The sequence below is a fragment of the Lactuca saligna genome, chromosome 5 (genome assembly GCF_052625555.1).
Source record: "Lactuca saligna cultivar CGN05327 chromosome 5, ASM5262555v1, whole genome shotgun sequence".
NCBI classification, from domain to species: domain Eukaryota; kingdom Viridiplantae; phylum Streptophyta; class Magnoliopsida; order Asterales; family Asteraceae; genus Lactuca; species Lactuca saligna.
The window spans coordinates 138536265-138551932 of record NC_136421.1 but is presented as its reverse complement, the minus strand read 5'-3'; positions in this window follow the sequence as shown (position 1 = coordinate 138551932).

The window sequence follows — 15668 nt, the reverse complement described above, 5'->3', positions numbered from 1 at the left end:
GGAAGGTAATGTTATTCGGAACAAGGCTTGTCTGGTGGTAAAGGGATATTGTCAGGAGGAAGGGATAGACTACGAAGAGACTTTTGCTCCAGTAGCTCGGCTAGAATCTGTTAGAATATTTCTGGCTTATGCTGCTCACAAGAACTTTGAAGTTTTCCAAATGGACGTCAAGTGTGCATTTCTCAATGGAGAACTTGAAGAGACGGTGTACGTAGAGCAACCTCCTGGATTCGTGAACGAAAAGCATCCAAATCATTGCTATATTCTGGATAAAGCTGTGTACGGCCTTAAACAAGCTCCGAGAGCCTGGTATGAAACGCTTACAAAATTTTTAAAGATGTCTAAATTCAAACAAGGTTCGGTTGACCCAACCTTCTTTCGCAAAAAGGAAGGTAACCACCTTATGATAGTTCAAATTTATGTCGATGATATCATCTTTGGCTCCACGAATCCAAGCTTAACGGCTGAATTCAGAAAGCTGATGGAGACTAAGTTCGAAATGAGCTCAATGGGTCCAATTAACTTTTTCCTTGGTTTAAACATAAGACAGGGACCCGAAGGCATCTTTATTAATCAGGAAGCTTACACGAAGACTCTCCTAGCAAAGTTCGGTATGATGGGAGACTCAAAAGTCAAAGTCCCAATGGCATTCGGCACTAAGCTTACCCCATCTCTAGACAAACCAGCTGTTGATATCACGCTCTATCGTTAAATGATTGGATCGTTAATGTATCTTACTGCTAGCAGACCTGACATCATGTTTTCTGTGTGTTATTGTGCTCGATTTCAGGCAAACCCTCGTGAACCTCACATGCTTGCAGTGAAGAACATTCTGCGTTATCTCAAGCGAACCACCTCCTTAGGTCTATGGTATCCATCCAACTCAGGCTTCTTCGTTCAAGCCTATTCTGATGCTGACCTTGGAGGATGTGGACTCGACCGAAAAAGCACGACTGGTGGATGTTAATTTCTTGACGGGAAGTTAGTCAGCTGGCAATCCAAGAAACAGACATGCGTGTCGCTATCCACAGCCGAAGCAGAATACATTGCAGCTGCATCATGCACATCACAAGTGATTTGGATCCAAAGTCAACTTCGAGACTATGGACTCAATATGAAGAAGATCCCACTATATTGTGACTCTGAAAGTGCAATTAGGATCTTTCATAACCCAGTGCAACACTCCAAAACCAAACACATAGCACTAAGGTATCACTTCATCAAAGATCATGTGGAAGATGGAAATGTCGAGGTTCACTTCGTAAGAACCACTGATCAGCTGGCTGACATCTTTACAAAAGCTCTTCCTGAAGCATCATTCAATCAGATATTGCAAGGCTTAGGCATGATGGTTGCAGAATCGGTCCCAAATCCTCATGTCTCTATTTAAAAAAAAAAAAAAAAATCCGGAACCGAAGCTAACAGAACGCTCTGTTGCTTTCTGCTCTGGCGCTTTAACGGAACCGAATCAACCAGACCGCTCGGTTACTCTCTGCTCTGGTAAAATCAAGGAACCGAATCAACCAGACCGCTCGGTTACTCTCTGCTCTGGTAAAATCAAGGAACCGAATCAACCAGACCGCTCGGTTACTCTCTGTTCTAGTAACATAACGGAACCGAAACAACCAGACCGCTCGGTCTCTCTCTGCCTCTACAATATCGGCGCTCATTCAAACAAACCGCTCGGTTCTTCCTAATCTCTGCTTCTTTTCTTTGTCTAAATTTTATCTTTCTGTTTTTTTTTATTATTTTATTTCTTTTTTCAGAAAATTCAAATTTAACAAAAATATTTTATCTTTTTGTTTTTATTTCTTTTTCAGAAAATTAAAAATTAACAAAAATATTTTGTCTTTCTGTTTTTATTTCTTTTTCAGAAAATTAAAAATTAACAAAAATATTTTGTCTTTCAGTATTTATTTATCTCTAAGTAAATCTCAAAATTTCAAAAACATTTTATATTTCTAGTATATGTACTTCTTGCTCAAGTGAATACAAGCATCTCCTTATGTAACGTTCATCCAGGTATGTTTTTCCTTTATCAGACTAGTTAGACGTCCCTAGAAGCATGCTGCTGTATGTTGTCTCAAGCCTCTATGACCTCAAGCATGCCTTAATGATTCGATCAATACCTATCGTTTCTTCCCAATCAGGCTATTCTCTCATATTCGGTCTAGAGCTACCTTCTTTTACTCATATGAAACATGAGTTGCTCTGCTTTGTCCCATTTATGTAGCAGAAGGTACGTTCGGTCTCTTAACCATCTCTTCAACTTCTTCACTTACATTCGCTCCCCAAAGTAACCCTTGATGCTCTCGGTCCTTACCACTGAGGCTTATGGTTGCACAACATCTGTGTTCATGATCTTAGATTCGTTTACCACGTTCTGAGTGAAACCCAAAATCCAACACCTAAAATGAATTGACGGTGAGTAATTAACTCAAGCTTTTACTTGGAAATTTTTTATGAGTGATCTTTTATGAAACTGTCTCGTCCTAAGACATTTCTTCCCAAAGAGGTCCAGTTTAATTTACTTTGAGATTTCTGTCTATATCATTCCCATCACGAAATACTTCCCACCTACCTGTTCAACAGATCTCATCGGTCTCACAGGTAACTCTACCAACACTTAGTTTTATGTCAAGACTTAATGTTTGGTTTGAGTTCAGCCACCCCTTAGCCATCAACAGAAGATGCCTTTCATTGTTTCTCTAAAGACAACTGCTCATATTTCTCGGGAAACCACACAAACACTTCAGGTCTCTCTTGGCTCTGAAGGAAGCGATTCTTGCCCGGAATCTTCTGCCTTCTGTCTTTTATCTAGACAACACGCACTTCCAAACACATTTGATTTATTTCCTTGTCTTTCACACTCTTATGCACAGAATTTTTTCCCACATTCTAATTGCTGTTTGGCACATGGTTCTAAGTTACAGTTGTAACCAAACAAGGGCACAAGGGATTTCAAACGGTACGAAAAAGATTTGGGCGCGTGCAAAGGATTCGTTTCAACCCCACGTGTGCTGACGTATTCATTGAATACACCATAACTTCTAATCGCGCTTTTACAGGCGACGTTTTGGGTTCCTCATCATCACGATTTTCTCTCTCCTGAGAACGGTATAAATAAGACGTGATCGTGTTCTTTGGCAGTTACCTCTCAAAGCATTATCTCTCTGAAAAAGTTACCACTGTTCATCTTCTTCCAAAAACTCAACAATGGCGACTTCTTCTTCTGCTCACGATCAATCTGCTTCTTCTTCTTTTCTTACAATCAAACCAAATCAGAACATGATCATAGAGTTGTCTCCATTCCTCTATGACTCATACATGCTCTATGTGGTGGAATGCCTCAAATATTCCCCATTGGTATTGGCACTGACGCAGGTGGAGTCTGTTCCTATGTCCCTGCTATCTCAAGTCTACACCACGGCTAGCTACGACAAAAACAAAGACCGTATCTACTTTTCTATTCAGGACAAGAAGACTTCCGTTTCCAAAACACGGTTTTGCTCTCTTCTAGGGCTTGCCGTGGACGCTTCTGTCATCTCACCAGATTTCATCACCACCGCCCAGATCTTTACAATGATGTATGAGATGGGGTATACAGATGTTTTAACATCTATTGCCAAAGTCAAGAAATCTTGTCTTCCATCTCAGTGGAATGGATTGCTTACCCTTTTAATTAAGGGTTTAGCGGAGCGATGTGGTGGTTCCGACACCACCAGCAAAGGGTTTCTTACAATGCTGTACGGTCTTTACAACGGCATTAATCTTGACTATGGGTCGATTCTATGGTCTCAAGTGGTTCAGAGTCTCAACTCTACCGCCAGGCACTCAGAGATTTCATGCGCCAGGTTTTGGTCCCTCATCACCAGGAGAGCCATTGATTCTCTTGACATCCCTGTCATGAAGGATGTTCTTACGGCTTCAATTGCCACATACCACACCAAGAAAATCATTCTCTCATATCCAAGTAAGTTCCTCCACTATGGACTAATCCCTGAGTCCATGTATAGATGCGTCACGCCCCACAGCAAGATTATGGCGGACTACAGCTCCAGAACCCCCCTGCCTCCTAGGGTTCTTTCCGAGGAACAACGTGCTGCTCTTGAGGCTCTGGATCAGCCTGCTAACCGGGGTAAAAGAGTGAGCAAAAAGGAGAAGGCTGAGATGAAGGAACCCGCACCCCAAAAGGAGAAAAAGAGAAGGTCCTCCAAACGCAAATCCGAGGCAGAGGCACCTTCTCAGTCCAGACCGAAAAAGGTCAAGAAGATGGCTAAAAGAGCCAAAGGATCTCCTTCTGAATCAAAACAGAATGCACCATCCGAAACAGAAGCCGTTGATCCTCAACCCGAAACTACACCCGTTTCGTCTCCACAAAACTCACCTCAACCCGAAACTACACCCGTTTCGTCTCCACAAAACTCACCTCAACCCGAAACTACACCCGTTTCGTCTCCACAAAACTCTCCTACCCCACCTAAATCTCCTCAAATTGCCAAATCACCTTCTCCACCTACTTCCCCAAAATTTCCAACCCTAACCCAATCACCCAAACAGAACATCTCAAGTTCTGTTCCAACATCAATTCCCCAAACCTCAACCGAAACCTCCATTCCCTTCACCGTTTCTCAACCTTCATCTTCTATCTCCAAACCTATTATCACAGAATCTGTCACCATCACCACAACCCAACCACCAGTAACGGTCAACGTATCTGATACGGGGGCTGCTTCTGTGGTTGAAACCCCGGTCATCAATCTTCAATCCTCCCCTTCTCCATCTTCCAACTCCGGTGCTACCTTAGGGGGTGATGATGAAGAATTTGATTCCATCTATTACAGCCCTTACCGGATCCCTACCGACACCGATGCAGATACCCCCGTGTCAAGTCAGCAACTTCAAGAGATTCACGCCAAACTCGACAGTCTGCTGGCTGACAGTAAAGCCTATGGGGGTGCTGTGCTGAAAGCTTTTATCGAGTCAGCGATCCAGACTTACACCGAAGCCTTGGATCGTTCTACTGACGCCGTAGAGAATTCAGCGGCCTCATGCTCCAAAGCCACTAAGGAAGTTTCTGAGGTTGTTCATACAACTCAGATCTTTCTTGATTCTCTCAAGGCTCATGCTGACTCTAATGCTTCCAAATTTCAAGCGTCAGTAGACTCGTTCACAGCCACCCTTCAGGGAGAAACCAGGAAATTTGAGGCTCTGCGTGCTGACCTCAAAACTGAATCCACTTCAATTCTCAAATCTTTGGATTCACGTTTTGCCTCTCTGGCAGCCGAGAGCACCCTGAAGGAAGAAGTTATCAAGCACCAGGCGACTATTGACTTACAGAAGGTTCAACTGGCCCAGGCACAACAAGAAATCACTTTGCTTCAAAATCAACGGGCAGTTCTTCAAAGTTGCGCTGGTGACGTTAAAAATCTGTTAACAGGTATTCTTGACTCCCATGATCCCTTCCTAACCCTCACTATTCGTCAGCATCTCCAGGCGAAACTCCTTCCGGCAATCACTATCCTAAGTGAAATGAAGGGTGTCTCGGAGAAGCCTGTTCTTCCGAGACAAGGGGGAGAGGAAGGTATGTCCAAAACAGAACCGAAGGGTAATGTAGCTTCGGGTTCTGGTAAACATGTCCAAGTTGAGAGCGAATCAGAATCAGATGAAACCATTACTGAAGCTCTTCAACGCAAGAAACGGGACAGAGAGCTTGATGAAACATTGAAAATAGCTCGTGAGGCAGAAGCCAGAGAAAGGAAAATCCGGGAGGATGAGGAGGCTATTCAAGCTAAAAAGACTCTGTTCCCAGATTGGGACAGAGACACACTCATTACTCAAGCAATTGAGTTTCCTTCTATTTATTGGTTGGAACCGATTGCATCTTTTGAGTGTGAAAATTCTAGAGACTCGCAGTTCGACATGCCCATTACGCGTAAAGCCTTCACTTTTCACTGCTTTGATGTCACTGCAAACGTCCCTCATCCGAACCCGAAGGTTGACAGGGAGCTTATCGATTTCTATCTGAAATTCGGTCAACCTCAGTACTTGACATGGAGTGCCCAGAAAATTATTAAAGTCAAGGTACTGAAACCAACCCAGGCTGGGAAATTTGTGAACGTCAATTTCAAAATCAATAGAGGAACTGCCAACACCGAACATCTTATTTCTCTGGCAGATCTTCCCAGTCTGAACCCCCACGATTGGATCTTGCTATACAACATTCTTCTCTCCAACCAGAGAGAATATGAACCAATTCTTTCTCATCTCAAAAGAATGTTGGCTTCCTATGTCCATGAGCTCGCCACTATGGATCAGGAAATAGCAAAGGTGATGAACAAGAAACCAACTGTCAAGCCCACTTCCAAAACCGGAGATGTCCATAAAATGAAGTTGGGGCAGATTGATTCTTCCAATCTGACAGTTATGTTCACAAGGGGTGATAAGCACAAGTTTCTGTTTGCGTTGGTAGACAAGCATCTGTTCTCTACAGAGTGTCTGGAGCACATCATCAACATCATTCACTGATGCAAACAGAACACAACAGAAGATAAGAAGAACTTTACAGACATGCTTCGTTGGTATATTACCTTCAGGCATCATATTCTGGCTTTGATACCGAAAATTTTTCAAACGGTAAAGAAGCCATCTGCTTTGAAGAGAGAGTGAAGATCTCGCCCCAAATTGACGCAAAGGGGGAGATTGTTGGGCTTAGAAGATTGCGTCTTTTGGGCTCGTTTGTTTATAATTCTTTATACTACGGTTTGGGCCTGTCCAACCGTGTTTCTTTTTATGCTTTGTATATAAGCTTATGCTTGCATGCATATTAGGTTAAGGTTTTAGAGATCTGAGAATACGATATTTTCCAGACGACTAAAGATTTCTTTGATCATACTTGTAACCTTCCAATCCTCTACAGTTGATGTTCTTAATCGAGCTCTTCTGAGGATTTTGTTTTAATCATTCAACACGTTTGATTCATTCTTGTTCTATAATTTTACTGTGTTTATATCGTCATTGTTTTCATAACTTGTTCAAGATCTAATCGATCTTCATAGATTAAAAGAAACTTTAATCTCATCACTGGGCAACTTCGCATCTAATGTCCCTTCAATTGGCAATATAAACATATGTACTCTTTAGGAATATCACATGTGAATATCTCAAAATTAGTCTTTCTTTTTACCATATGGTCAAATGTTTTGACCTTGGCCGATTCCTTTCCATTGGGAAGAGAAACCTTTTCTGGACTACCAATTTTGCCATTGTCCATGGAAATTTGGGAGACAGATCTTTCAATCATATTTTCTTAACATATGCTCTTAAGCATTTCTGCTTCAGTACAAATCAACATATATGTTAGATCAATTAGGGTCACTTCGTGGTCAATCATATAGAGTTCTTAATGAATAGACTATATGACTTAGGAAGTGAGTGACGAACGAAGTCAACAACCAACTCCTTTAGGAAAACGACACCCAACATTCCTAATCTTTCAATGTATGACTTCATTTTTAGAACATGTCCATACATAGAATTTCTATCTAAGTGTTTGCATGCCAACAGGGCTTGAGTAACCTTGAATTTTTCAAGTTGAAGAAAATGTGGGTCGGGGAGAATCACTGGAGGGGGTGGAGGAAGAGTTGGAGAAGCATGATTTCCAATTCCACCATTTGAAGAAGAGAACATTCTTTCACCTTGATTAACATGTGTAAGATCATCTTCAGAAGAAAAAATATATCCAAAAGGACGAGGAAGACCATTGATGTCTGAACTTGACATCTATAAAGGAAGAATAGAGAATTCGAGTTAGTTGATTTTAATCCTTAACTATTAACCCAAAAATTCAAATTAAGGCAAGGATCCATATTCTCGATTCGAATTTTGAAGAGGGATGCCGTAATCAAATTCAAATCTATTTTAGGTACGTAAGCATTTACCAGTTTCAATCTAATGAAACTCCTAGATCTTTTGAGATTCAGTGAACTATTCAATGGCATGTTTAATCTCGATTATGCTCTCACTTTGTGACTGGGATGTCGAGGATCACAAATGAGATGTGAATAACCATGCAAATTAGCTTAGTACTCTCGATGTCATTTATTGATATGTGCATATTTAGTGTGTATTAAGTATAGTTTTTTATTCATATATTAGCTAAATTATCGCATACTATGGACAAAAGGTACTTAAAAGTGTTAAATTATGTTTTTCAGTCCAAAGATGAAGCTCGGAAGCAAAAGGAAGCAGGAGAAGCGGTTAAGAGCTCGAGAATGGAATGAAGAAGAAAAACACTAAAAAAGGCTTCTACTCGTCGAGTCATATAGCCTACTCGATGAGTCCGGTCGAGGAATCAGAAGGATAATGACTCGGAATTCCAGATAGTTATCACAATACGGGGAATGTGAGAGGGACTCGACGAGTCACCACTTGACTCGACGAGTCGGATCGCTTATTTAAAGATAACTCCACATATTGATAAGAGAGAGTTCTGGGATGATTCAGAAGTGTTTTGCTGCGATTAAGAAGCCAGAAGAACCCTAGAACTCGACAAAGAAAGCTAGAATTCAATTCCGGGAGTAATTAAGGCACAATTTCATCATTCTACTTATTCTTTGGTTTTGTCAATATGATTAAGCAACTTGAACTTGTTTGTTTCCTGTTATTTACTTTAATTATGAACTAAAACCTTTAGACTTCTGTTTGGGAATACAAAGTTGACAATATTGTTTGATTGATTGGTAGGATTAATTCCAAGTTGGTGAATTTTTGTTATTTTAACTTGCTAAAGAACCTTGTGTATGAATAATAATTAATTTTCTGTTAATAGGAAGATAATTTATTAGCATGAACATCTATTAATTATCAACCTCATATATGTGACAACTCGATATTTCGAGGCAATATAATGGAACGCAAGTCAAATTTAGGTCAAAATTTAACTTTCCAAAAATCTTATTTGGGTTAAATAAAGTAGTAGGAATCGTGTCAAGGTTTTCATACATATAAAGAACCCTAAAATCCGAGTTATAACGAAGAAGTTATGGCCAATCGAAGATTCTCGGCAAAACCGGCAATACTGATAAATGTAAAACGCGAAGTTTCAATACAATAGTTTTTGGCCTTAGGTATCTAAATGAAAGTTTTAGATATCATCAAACCGTAAACGTACATAAAAAGAACGTCCAAATCTGACTTCGTATGAGGAAGTGGTGATTTTTCTAAGTTACAAATATAGCAGTAGACAGCTAAAAACTCGAAATAGAGATCGAGAGACTTTTAGCCGACACAATCTAAATGAGAATCGAAGGGCTCAACAATACTAGCGCAACGGTAAAACGTCTGACGAAAACGGACGTCGGATGAAGAAGTTATGGAACTTTAACGGACTTTTCCTGTCCCGACCTATTAAAAATATAATATTAAAAATAAAATCAAAACTAGCTGACGGAGTCTAAACGAAAGTTGTAGATCGTAGTCTCACCTTCGCGTGGATATAAAGAACGTCGAAAACGGACTTCGTATGAGAAAGATATGAATTTTTGAAATTTGTTAATTAATTTAAATATAAATTAAATTAAATCCCGGTATTATCCGAAGGAGGAGTCACCGATCCGATCCCTCGTACGCCCAGCGTACTCGGATGCTAGGCTCCGGTTCGTCCACGTCGCTCCAATGCTTCGACCGAGGATGCGCTCATGCATGACGCATGAGTACGCAGCGCGTACTCTAGTACGCCCCGCGTAACGCAACCCCCTCAGACCCCTATAAATAGCATGCGAGGGTGCCGCCCAAAATTGTTAATTTCCTTCCTTTCTCGCGCCGAAGCTCTGCGTTTCAACCCTCGGAATCATCCCAAAGGCCCGGCTTTCATATCCAAGGTGGGAAGAAAGTTTTACACTCCCGAGACTCCCGAGATTTCCCGAGAATCTCGAGAGATCCGCTTTCTCGAGTAGAAGTTCTGCTCGGTTTTCGTCACGCATTCTTCAATCAATCAGGTGAGTTCATACCCCTATAATCCACACTTTTAAATGTTTTATGAATATTTTTATATGCTTTTAAGGGGGGGGGGGGGGAATACAAGTAAAACACACGATGATTATCGTATGTTATATAAAGTTTCGTTTTATACTTTTTATCAACGGAATCATATGTGATTTATAATCATTATAAAGAAACTTTTGTGTGCAAAATGCATCACGATAATGTCATATCTTTCGGAAATTGAAAAGTGTTGTTATTTATATATAAATCAAACACTCCACTTATACTGTATGTATATGTGTCCACCTTTGGTACTACAAACATACGATTATTTTAGTACTACAAACATACGATTATTTTGGTACGAAAAACATCAATATTTTGGGATACTTCTTGTTAATAAATCAATCATATGTGATTTATAACTAGTATACAAATAGATTCACTACAAGTTCAACAGTTTCACTAAACATATTACTTCAAATGACTTTCTTAAACGTTTTTACATGATTAAAGCTCGTTATCAAACTGTCTTACATACTGTAAGCTTCCTTTCAAAATCGGTTACAAAGGTGTTTTCAAACAATGGTTTTACGTGTACTTAAACTGTCTTATCAAACAAAATACTTTCAATCATTTTATAAACTGACATCAAGTCACAAATCTTTATTAGACTTTTCAACGGTTTTACAAAACTTCTTTATGCTTTTATATTATAAATTGCATGCCTCTATATGTACAGTTATATAAGAAATGTTTAAAAGACTTAGAAAGGCTATCCACCCTATTTCCTTTTCGCGCCTTGAGATGTGGTCTGGTGGGATATTGGGTATTCGTCCGAAAGTCTTTTAAATATTAGTTATATATCATGTATACATATATGGTCATAAATGTTCCATCAGTAATTTAGTTCCGATACAAATAGACATCAATGGAGTATAAACCTACTTGGTCACTCATCAATTACATTCTAGTAAACTATTATAGGAATAGTTTAGAGTAAACAAAACATTTTCACTACTACAAGAAATTACACCAGAGTCAGTTCATTCATGAGTCCAGACTACATGTTATATGAAGGAATACTTTTACATGAATACTTATACATGAATACTTTTACATAAACATTATATGGCAAATTACTACTACATGTTATATGAAGGAATACTCTTACCTGAATACTTATACATGAATACTTTTACATAGACATTATATGGCAATTTAATATTACATGTTATATGTCTAGATACGGTTATATTGTTCGCCTTTCTATCTTTACCTTGTGATTCAATCACATCATCGACGAGGTAGACTGGGACTTTATCTCCCATTACCACATCATACTTTGAGGGACTAACCATTCCGACAACCACTGCTAGCTACAAAGGTAAATGAACAATCTACGGATGTTCTAGGTTGATACCATCGTGGGTATACATAAGGGACTAACTATTCCTACACCAGGCTGTTAGCAACAGAGGTAAATGAGCAATCTACGGATGTTCTAAGTTGATACCATTTCAGGTATACTTAAGGGGCTACTAATAAGAGTTAAACAAGGAAAAACCATCACATTTTCAAGAGATACGTACTGTCAAAACAGTTAGGTCTAGGTAAAAGACTACTTTCAAAACATTCGAGTCTTGGTAGAAGACTACTTTTATACTACTAGGAAATATGGGATTTTCTAGAGCTTTTCATACTTATACTAAATGTTTCATCATTCATTTACCAGTCTTTCATATCAACTAATCAAAGTAATGACATTAAATACTTATGAACTCACCAGCTTAAATGCTGATCTACTCTTTCAAAATAACTTGTATTCTCAGGTTACAAATAAACAGGTGTCGATACAAGGTTTAGAGAAGATGGAGCACTCAAGACTCGTCTTTTATTTTGATAAGTTATTATCATATCTTGTACAATGAAAGAAAACACTTGTAATTAAAATTATACTATTGATGCAATGGATGATGTTGTTGCTTGTTTACTACTTTACATTTGTTGTGATTCATACATGACGTCCTCCGCCCCAGAACGTTTCCGCCGTTCGTGGTTTTGGGGTGTGACAGATTGGTATCAGAGCTTTGTTTATAGTGAATTGAGTATATCAACCCATAAAAGATATACTAACTATAAATACAATGGGATTAAAAATACTCTGATTTAGAGTATATACTTTAAATAATAAGATATTTAAGTAAGTATACGTGTTGCATTCATACTAAAATCAGTGTCACTAGGACAGTACAAAAGAATTACGATTGTTGGGCAACACAAGTGGGCTTAGAGACATATGGTCAAAACTGGGAAGATATAGCCTGATCGCCTATATTATCCGAGGGTTGACTAGCATGTGCCTAAGTTTAAGTGTGTAGTCGCAACAATGCTAAAATCTTACCAACCCTACCACAATGAGAACAATAGAACATAACATAAAAATTAAAATACTATAGGAGTATTTGGTGTTACTATAAGTACTTTATACTTGAGAATTAAAACGGGATCCTCATTACTAAGTTGATAGTTGCTAAATGGATACACTAAGGCTACATGTAATTAGGATGTTATAGACTTAGAATCAGTGGTAATTTTGCCTTACCCCTATTCTATGTGAATTTGGAAATAAGGTCACTTATTCAAAGGTCTATCCTGTTTAGATTACACATAGCTGGTATGCACTTCACAAATAGTGATGTAACTAATGAGGGTTTTCCTAAATAATTATCTAGATAGTTCGTCTAATAATTATCCACTTACCCTAAATTCTCGCATAGAAATCACAGTTGGACTCCATCCCCTTGACAACCAGTATCTTTCGAATAAAGTTATAGCTGGTTGGTTTGGAGAAGAACCATAGAACGATCATCCTATCCCCTTGGATGATCACCGTGATGAAGGCTTTTCTTACGATGCTAATTCCGAACTAGAGGTTGAGAACCTACCCCGAGCAACTTCCTTTCTAATTCCTAACCCTCGTCCGGCTCTTCATGGCCCGACGCCTGATTCGGTGGAATGCTTGGGAACATGGAGCCAATAACAAGATCAGCCCATGCCAGTTATTGGCGACCGAAACTTTTACGACCTGAGCAATGGGGGCTCAGCAGGTAGAACCTTGCCAATCATGGGCCGCAGAGTGGCCCAAAATGAGATTCAAGGCAGGTCAGCCCAACATCAAATTGCCGAAGTTGTCACCGATGCGAGAATGCATACCCTCCACACCATTCATCTAGAAGATGCTCACGAGAGATCAGAGAGAAACCATGAAACCCTACTGCAAGCACTGACTGAATCACGAGCCGAAGTCATAGGGCTCCAAGTACACCAGATGGTGTGCGAAAGACACCTACTTGACGTGGAACGTCAATTGGTTGGACTAAAAATTCACCCGAGGAATTACCGTCGCCAGTAGTAGACGCTTTACTTTATTTCCCTTATAAAAAGAGAAATCGTATTTTCTGTCTATGCCTGATGTCGCATTTTCTATGAAATTATCTGGTACCGTAACTACTTTAGTTAGGTCTTTATGCTGTCAGGAACTACCTCCTGTGGATATGATGTAAAACCTTTACAAGGTCATTTCCCTGAACCTTTACGCCGTAAATATCCAAGATATTGACAGCCGGCTAACTTTTGTGTCATTTCCTTCATTCAAGTACTCTTATCATACTCTCATTGGAGTCTATCTGAAACCTGCTTTAGTTAAGACATTGGACCATAGCAAGTTAAATACGGAAACATTTCCAAGTCTCTTTCAGTGGTTGGATTTTGTTATTCACCAACCCACGATACCTCAACTTGTACAACAAACGTCTTGAGAACATTCTACGAACTTACCTCTATTCATTACTAGGACTGCATCATAGGGATGTAGGTCAAACCTTCGCGAACATACTTTCATTCTGTACTAGGACTGCATCATAGAGATGTAGGTCAAACTTTCGAGAACATCGTCGTACTCTTAACATGAACAATCTAAGTACATCAGGGTCAACCCTTTATACACACACTTCCATCCAGCACTAGGACTGCATCATAGGGATGTAGGTCAATCCTTCAAGAACATACTTCTATTATTTACATGAACGATCGAAGTACGTCAAGGTTCAACCATACTCGCTCATAAATTCATTTTTCTTTTCATATAACAGAATCATGTCGCCGAAGAAAAACGATCAACCCATCTACCAAACACCAACTCTTCAGATTGATGCAGCTACCTTTCAAGCTGCAGTCTCGGCTGCCGTGTCAGCTGTTCTGACCCTCCTCAACGCTAACAACGCGAATGTTAGCGGGATCGTTAACAATAATTCCAATCCAAGTAACAGTCAAGTACCTCAACAAGAAACAAACTACCACGACACCCCGAATCCCAAGCCCAAGAATAGCAAACGAAAGTTCTGGGCTAAGTCTAAAGGAAAATCACCCCAAGGGATGAGCAAAAGACAACAACATGTGGCAACCTTCGCAGCCACGACATCTGTACATCGTACTACCAGCTCTTCTGGTATCCCAATTGTCCCTACACCAGCTAGGCAGTATGCCGGAAACACTACCAGAATGCAATAAGTGCGGCTTCCATCATCTAGGTAGTTGTCGTCCGTTACATTGCTTTAAATGCAACAAGAACGGACATACTACAAATTGCTGCTGGACTCGGATCCAACACATTACTTCAACCACCAATGTCGAAATCTCTCGAATATGCCATCTATGTGGCGTAATAGGACACTTCAAGAGGGACTGTCCAACAGAGGAGAATGATGGTGAATCCGGAGGAGTGTGACCTCATTATGGAAAGAGACAACAAAGGACCCTACTATAGTATAGGTTCACTTCCAACCGTCAGTAATATCTATGTTTTTATAAACCAACTAGAACTAGTGCAACTAGAGTCTTACCTTTTGCGAGATCCTGTCTGTATAGGAATTCTCGTCCTGCGTATACTTGTCTTTTGTAGTATACCTTATTCGCAGCAATAGTCTTATAGTAGTCTAAAGTGCTGTAACTCTGTTGATGGTTGCACGGTTGTGTTTTGTCTGTAAACATCTTACGTTCAAATCTAATGTCTTTAAGTTTCCTTATGATCCTAACATTATCATATGACTTGATTCAATGTGATCCTCACAAAAACAGCTTCATACATACATCTCTTCCTCCGAAATTTTCTTTTTAGCAAAGCCGTCGTTCCAGAATACCAAAGTACTCATGCATAGAGCACTTATTGTTTCTCATCCTTTCCGAAGAAAAATTCAACAAACCGCCCCGAAGTACCACTCGTACAGCACGTCAAGTTCAATCCAAAGACCCATACGGTTGATCTATTGTTGAAGAATGTATACATAGGGGTAGTATATAATCAAGGTTCTACAGGTTTAGAATTGATGATTCCACTCTAACTTCTTTTCCTCGTTGGGATGTGAGCTTAAAGAAGAATCATTTATTCGACTACCTTTTCAATCTTAATTATATACGACTCGTATACGCGAAACTGAAATTGATGAACCATGTATGAGTTCTAAGATGAACTTCAAGATGGAGACTACTTAAGAAGACTACGAGTGATCATGCTGCCATGCGAGTAAACTTAGAAGCCCAATGCGTGCCCTTTCTGTCGATTGGGACAAGAAAGTCAGATAGAACAAAAGTACCTACCATTTTTCCTTAAGTCATGAGCAATC